General features: G+C 44.0%; 1 non-coding gene across 1 annotated transcript; it reads right to left on the minus strand.

Moving 5' to 3' along the window:
• Window positions 1-217: 217 nt before the first annotated feature.
• On the minus strand, window positions 218-355 carry LOC126026375 (small nucleolar RNA SNORA51). The gene has a single exon (XR_007501665.1). It is a non-coding gene; the product is annotated as a small nucleolar RNA SNORA51 (small nucleolar RNA).
• Window positions 356-7,367: the final 7,012 nt, after the last annotated feature.

The raw sequence follows: 7,367 nt of genomic DNA on the forward strand, positions 1-7,367 counted from the left end.
GGTAATAGCAAGAGTTGGTGCACAGAAGCATGACATGAAGGACATGTTCAAGGGCAATGCTCCTGTCCTTAGGGCAGCCATGACGTATCACTGCAAACTGGTTTATAGCAAGAGTAACAGATTCTCACTGTAGAGAATACCAAACTGACTTCAAGATGTCAGAACAACCAGCTCTATACAGGCCCTGGGACAGAGTCTCTAGGCTCATGTGTCTTTTTTTTGTCCCCCCCCCATTCACAATACAGACCAGGCAAAGGGCCTGGTTTGAGGTGTATATGGGGAGCATTTACTGTACCTACTCTTTCTATACAGTTAGTGTAAAGAACACACAGCCTGTGGTTAGCATCGGGAGGCCTTATCTTTTCGTTTCTTTATTTATTTTATATATATATATATATATATATATATATATATATATATATATATATATAAAACCCTTCACCAGTGCAACATGCCCATCACCAATATCCCCAAGTGGGGAGGAAGGACACTTGGGACTCTTTTATTTTTAATATGGAGAAGACTACCTGTATTTTAATTTCTTCTGCCCATCTATGGTTCCATGAGAGTGATCTGTCACTATCTCTTCTCCTGAAAACTTGCAAGTCACCAAGGCTTTAAGGACCCAGTGTGACCTCATCATCACTGCACCTATGGTTCCCCACCGTGATGCTGATCCTGAAATGCATTGTAAACAGAACTCCATAGAGCAACCCCATAGAGAAAACTACCCAAGAGATCCAATAGAGCCACTGTTCCAGGAATTCTTCTTGAGGCAGAAGTCTTCACCCTCATAGGGTCCATTTTGAACATTTGTCATGGTAATTGTCTTGTTCCTCAGAGCCCACTGCCTGCCATACCACCATTCTCACACCAGACCCCACAACCTTAGGAGACCCAGTCTCAGCTGATGAAGAGGAATCATATAAAGCCATTTGTAAAGTATCCCTTCCACCAATGCCCTATATTAATCCATCCTGGGTGGTCAAGCCCACTCACACCTGGAGTGGGCAGGTTATTTTGAATAAAGAATAAGAGAGTCTGCCTGGGGGAAGGGATGGGAGAAAAAGGTGGAGAGCCAGAGGAGGAGCAAGAAGCAGCTAGGCAAACGGCTTAGCATAGAAGCCATGTGAGGAAATGCACATGGCTGTTAGGGCCTTAGAATAAACCAAGCTGTCTCCGATGAAACTTGAACTGACTGCTTATGATTATATCTCCACAGTTATTCTGCATCTTCAGACCCTCTGGTCAAAGGACCTACAGGCATTGTGCTGAGAAAGGCCTCACTCAACACGTGGACTTTAGACTTTATATTTTATATTAAATCAATACCATTGACCTGCTCTTATTGTCCAAATGTCCCAATGTTTAAAGAAAACTCCCAAACCAAAATGATATCCCCATTGGCAGCTCTATAGACTCTTACATTTTAGAAGAACCAAAAACCACTCTTTACATCCAGTCTGGGGAGTGGAACCCCGGCTTTAGCTAGTCCCTCCTCTAATAACTCGATGGAAAGCATCTTTATCTGCTCCATGGTGCTTTTTTCCAGGCCATCTCTCCATTGCCCTCTCTGGCCCCTCCAATCACTGCTTGCCCCCAAGCTGTCCTAGTCTTGCTATTTTCCTTTCCTCATCCCAGGACCTGGCAGATAGTGCCTTCCTTTAGCTAATACTCTTTCACTTTTTGTGTTTCCTTGAGATGTGCTTTCTGTCTGTCGTTTTTTTTTTTTTTTCAACTGCTTCTTACTTAGAGACTTCTCCCTCCTCTCTTTAGAGGAGGAGCTTTGGCCCCTATGGCCAAAACATCCTTCCCTATGACATTACCTTTGATTTATTATTATTATTTATTTATTTATTTTGTTTATTTGGGTCACAGTTGGTGGCACTCAGGGTTTACTCTTGACTCTGCACTCAAGGACTCACTCCTAGCAGTACTTGGAGGACCAGGGATAGAACCCCAGGTCAGCTGTTTGCAAGGCAAATACCCTACCTGCTGTGCTCTTGCTCCACCTATGACACTAACTTTGACCTCAGTGGATAACCCCAACTCTTCCTCTTCAGCACCATCTGCCAAGGCTGGCTTGTTCTCTAAGTACCATGGAGAGAGCTGAGGATCTTGAGATCCAGCACCACAGACAGTTCCAAAATCCCTGCCCCTGATGATTGGCTACAGGAACTAGGGCAAACCTAGGGTATTTAGAATCTGAAATGAAAACATTTGGGGTTGGGATCTTTAATGCTAAGTTTTAAATCCCAAAGTAGGTGTATGATGAGTAATTTATTTTAGAATAAGAATAAGACAACTGGGACTGAAGAGATAGGAAAGCAGAGAAGATGCTGAATTTGCATGTGGACAACCTGGGTTCAATCCCTGCATTCCTTATGATGTTCTGAGCACTGCCAGGAGTTATTCTTGAGTGCAGAGGCAGGAGGAACCTCTGATCACTACCAGAAGTGCCCCACCCCAAAAGACAACTATTAGAAATATTGCCCAATATGAACTATGGCATATTTATTTCATAGGATGTAAGTCATGGTACTTTTGACCTTACCTTTTGGGCTGATTGGTTTCTTTCCTTTCCTCTTTTTTTTGTTTTGTTTTGTTTTTGGGCCACACCTGGTGACGCTCAAGGGTTACTCCTGGCTATGCACTCAGAAATCGCTCCTGAAAAAATAATTAAAAAAAAAAAAGAAATCGCTCATGGCTTGGGGGACCATATGGAATGCTGGGGGATGGAACTATGGTCCATCCTAGGCTAGCGCGTGCAAGGCAGATGCCTTATTGCTTGCACCACTGCTCTGGCCCGATATTAAACACTTTTTAACGTAAACATTGGGACATAGGAGTGTCTAGGGAGCATGGCAGTAGGTGATAATGACAACAGATATCTCATTAACAGAGTTCTCTGTGAGCAAGGAGGGATAGCCTGGAATTAAGTCTGAGGATGACCACTGACCCTGGGGCCATGGCACCCTTTTTGTGCTATCCTTCCCCCTCTCTGTAGTGGTATCTTGAAGTTTCGAAGCTTTTGCCTCAAGGAGAATCCTCAAAGCAGTTGCTCTTTGGAGTCCCCCTGAACAGGTAGTTGCTCTCTAGGATACCTTCTGCCAGTCAATTCGGGAACAACATCAAAGGTGGATTCAACAAATGACAAAGTGGTCTGAGATGTTTTCTAAGTCCTGGGTCATCTTTCATGTGCATCACAAGCAGTGTAATACTTCATTCAACAAGATCACGGAAGAGCCACTCATTTATTTCAGCAGCCCACCTATAAACTCACTCCCTGACTGTAGCCAGGGCTCCCCCCAGCCTTGCTTGGGTAAGTCCCATTGTCCTGGTTTCCAGAAGACACTCAGCTGTGGTGTTGCGACGCCACCTGGTGCTCGCTGGCTCAGACGCATCCACAGGCGCAGCCCAGTGCCGCCTCCTGGACAACGCTGTATGTAGCTCTTCCCAGCTCAGTTTTTGTCAGCCAGGCTGGTCTGCACACAATGACTCATAAATGAGATAATGAGGGGGCAAGAGGAAGCTAAAATATTTACTATAATTAACACAAGGAAGAAAACTTATATCTTAAATAGCTCAGGGGAGAGAATGAATCCTTTTTATTTCCCTGCGAGAAGCAAATGCGCACTTCTTTTTTTTCTTCTGCTCACACAGTTAAGTTTATTTCTGAAGACCACATGGGAACCAGTGGCCAGTGGTAGCTCTCAGATGCAAAAAGGAGCTCTAGAGCCCCCCCCCTTCCACTCACCTGCCAGGAAAATTCAGCCATCTGGCCACCAGATCATCGTGTTCTGGTTTTCATTGCAGTGTCTACTCTGTGCATCCAGCCTACACCGTGGGGCAATATGAAGAAGATGAGGGTCTAGGATGCTGTTGTGTGTGGGTGTTGTTGTTGGTGGTGATGAACTTCTCTGAGCAAAGGCACATGGGAAGCTCTGTCAGCAAATGGTGTAGACACCTTCAGAGGCTCAGATGTATAGAGACCTTGGGTAATGGTGTGCCCCTGCCCAATCTCCAACTGAAGTCTTAGGGATGGGCTACCTGTGTTCATCATCTATGTCCCTATTGTTGTGGCTGAGGGCAGGAATGGGTCCAGGGTCCCAGGGTTCGGTGGGGCATCTGTGCTGCTGCGTGTACCCCACAAGAAAAGAAGCTGGAGGAACAGCTCTCCTTGCAGAGGACCAGCCCTCATTAAAGGAACCTAAGCAGGGGCATCTCAGGATTTAGAAAACAAGACAGACAAAGCAGGGAATCAGGGAGCTCCCAGCCTCAGGACTGAGAAACCAGTCTTCAGTACTTATTGTTTAGAGCCAGTAAAAATAGGTGAAGGAATGGAAACCATTCATAGATAATTGCCTATCAATGCTCATAATACTGAGTTATGCCTTGACATATCAATGGGGCACATATGCAAAGTCTCTGTATTGTCTTTTTCTGGGGAGGAGGTAGATAGGAGACTGGAGACTGAAGATTTCACACAGCAAGGAGTAGGGCTTTTGCTTTGCATGTGGCTGACTATGGTTCAATCCCCAGCATCTCATAAGGTCTCCCAAGACTGAATAATTTCTGAGTGTAGAGCCACTGGGCATAGTCCAAACAAACAAACAAACAAACAAAAAGTGTACCTTTCAACAATTAGTAATTAAGGGTCCCTAAATCACCTTTTTCTTAGGGTCTGGAGTTAAAGGATGAGACCACACAACTTAAGTAAAACTGAACAAAACTTTAATCCCTCTGCCAACAGCCCCCAAACTGACCAGTCAGGGTCATCTTTAGAAGGATATGAACCCAAACCAAAGTCATGAAAAGAATTATATAGGGATGGGATATATGGAGGTTCTAGCTTTGTCTAGAAGTACCTTCCTACTGCTCCCTTGTGTCCTTCCCTGATAGGCTACATGGTATGGCCAGGTAACTTGAGGTAGTGTTAATGGAAATAGGCTTGTGAAAATCTAACATGTGGCTTGCACCATGTGGTCCTTACAAAATAGCCTCCCTCCTGTTTAGAATAGAAACTTGACAAAATGGCATTACTCCGTGTTCAGAACCCGGGACCCCACACTTTTTAGACACTTTGACCCCTGTTTTCAGACTGTCATCTTCTAGCTAAACATATTTATTTCCTGGATGTCTGGCTACCCAACTCTTCCTTCCACCCCTACAGCTTTTCCCACACTCTTATTTCTTGTTTTAGGGAAAACAGAGTGACAGTGGGGAAGTGTTTGGGGTTATTTCCAACTCAGTGTTTGGGGCATGTTGCAGTGTCAAGAATAAGCCTGGGTCCCCTATGCACAAAGCATATTGTGTCATCTCCCTACCCCAGTTGACTTTTTTAAGAATCTCCCCTTCATATGAGAGTGAGCATTCTGCTCTTCTCCCTCTAATTTTACTCCATAAGATACTCTCCAGGTCCATCCACATAGCAGAAAATTGCATGATTTTATTCAGAATATAAAGAAACAGTAGGGAATAACAAATAACCAAAGACAACAACAACAAAAAAGAGTCTGTGAATTGGTTTTCAGAAGGAAGTGGGTGCTGATGGGAATAGAACATGACAACAGTGGTAGAGGAAAATGATCAGTTGGGTGCTGGAAGGGGCAAAAGTGATATGTGTGAAACTGTTTTAATAACAGTGATGACAGCCACAGTTGCCTAAGAGAAACAAGGGGCCTCCATGACTGGGGGTGGATGGGAGGGAAATTGGGTCATTGCTGGAGGATATCCCACCAGTGGTGGGATTGATATTGGAACATTGTATGCCTGAAATTCAATTGTAAGTAACCTTGTAAATCATAGTGACTCATTTTAAAAAAAATCTCCAGGGGCTGGAGCACTAGCACCATGGGTAAGGCTAATTTTTCTTGCATACGGCCAAATAACAATACTACTTTGGCCAAATAATGCCAAAATAATTGGCATCCATATGGTCCCCCAACCTGCCAAGAGTGAATCCTGAGTGCAGCAACAGGAGTAAACCCTGAGCACGGCTGGGTGTGTCCCTCCCCACCATAATGAATATTCACTTTAGGTTTTGCTTCTAGGAAATCAAGGCAGAAACATGTTGGTGCAGGAAAGATGAAGTCCAGACTCAGCAGCTGGAAAACACACTCAGAAAGAAAGTAAAATTAAATGCTAAAAATGTATTGGCAGGGGTTGTCTATCATCCAAATATTTCTGCTTATAGGGACATGTTAAGAGGACAGTCAAGGCCTCTTGTCCAGTCTGATGGGTCCTTTAATTCTAGAGGAGGGATTTATGTCAACAAACTAATCATGGACACTCCAAATATATTCAGATGAGGTTGGTAGTGAAAAAGGGACCCAGAACCAAGTGAATGTCACTAACTTTCTTTCCTACCACTCTCCCAAAGCTTCTTCTTAGGGACAACAGTTTCTGTATACTCTTTTTCCTCAGAGTTCTAATTCTCTGCATATGCTCAGATTTCTCCAGTGTCCCTCCTATTGAGATTTTGCTATGGACAATCACTTAAAATCTTTTGTTTTATATTTATTTAAACACCTTGATTACAAACATGATTGTAGTTGGGTTTCAGTCATATAAAGAACACCCACCTTCACCAGTGCAACATTCCTATCTCCAATGCCCTAAATCTCCCTCCTCCCCCCCACCACCTGTATTTGAGACAGGCTTTCTACTTCCCTCATTCATTCACTAAAATCTTTTGATAAAACTTTATTTATTGATTGATTGCTTCATTGATTGATTGGTTTCTGGGCCAGACCTAGCAGCACTCAGGGGTTACTCCTGGCTTTGCACTCAGAAATCACTCCTGGCAGGCTGGGGGACCATATGGAATGCTGGAATCTAATCGAGTCCCTCCCTGGTTTGCTGCATGCAAGGCAAACTCCCTATCACTGTGTTATCTCTCTAGATCTTTATTTAAAATCTTGACATAGAGCAAACACTTGCCTTACATATAGCCAACCTGGGTTTGATGCCCAGCATCTAGACCCACTCTGGGAGTGACCTCTAAACACAGTGCCAGGAGTAAACCCTAAGTAATGCTTGACCTGACCTCAAAACAGGCAGAAAAGCAAACAAGCAGGAATAAAAACCATGGCATTGGCCACTGATGTTTCCATACTTTCTCCAAGTCTGTGTTTCTTGACATACTGCAAGCAGTGTATGCAAACACATCATAAAAGGAGTCTTGGGATATTCTAGAGCTACATTACTACAGCAAGTAATATTTAGATTCCAAGAGGGTTTTGAGGACAGTACCTCAAGAGGATGGTGAGATGGTCTGGAAGAGAACGCTGTCACTTTGGCTTCTTTTGGGAGGAGGACACAGACTTTCCTTGGTGCCCAGTTGGATCCTCTGGCTGAAAGTTTAG

Source organism: Suncus etruscus, chromosome 13 (assembly GCF_024139225.1).
Source record: "Suncus etruscus isolate mSunEtr1 chromosome 13, mSunEtr1.pri.cur, whole genome shotgun sequence".
Lineage (NCBI taxonomy): Eukaryota > Metazoa > Chordata > Mammalia > Eulipotyphla > Soricidae > Suncus > Suncus etruscus.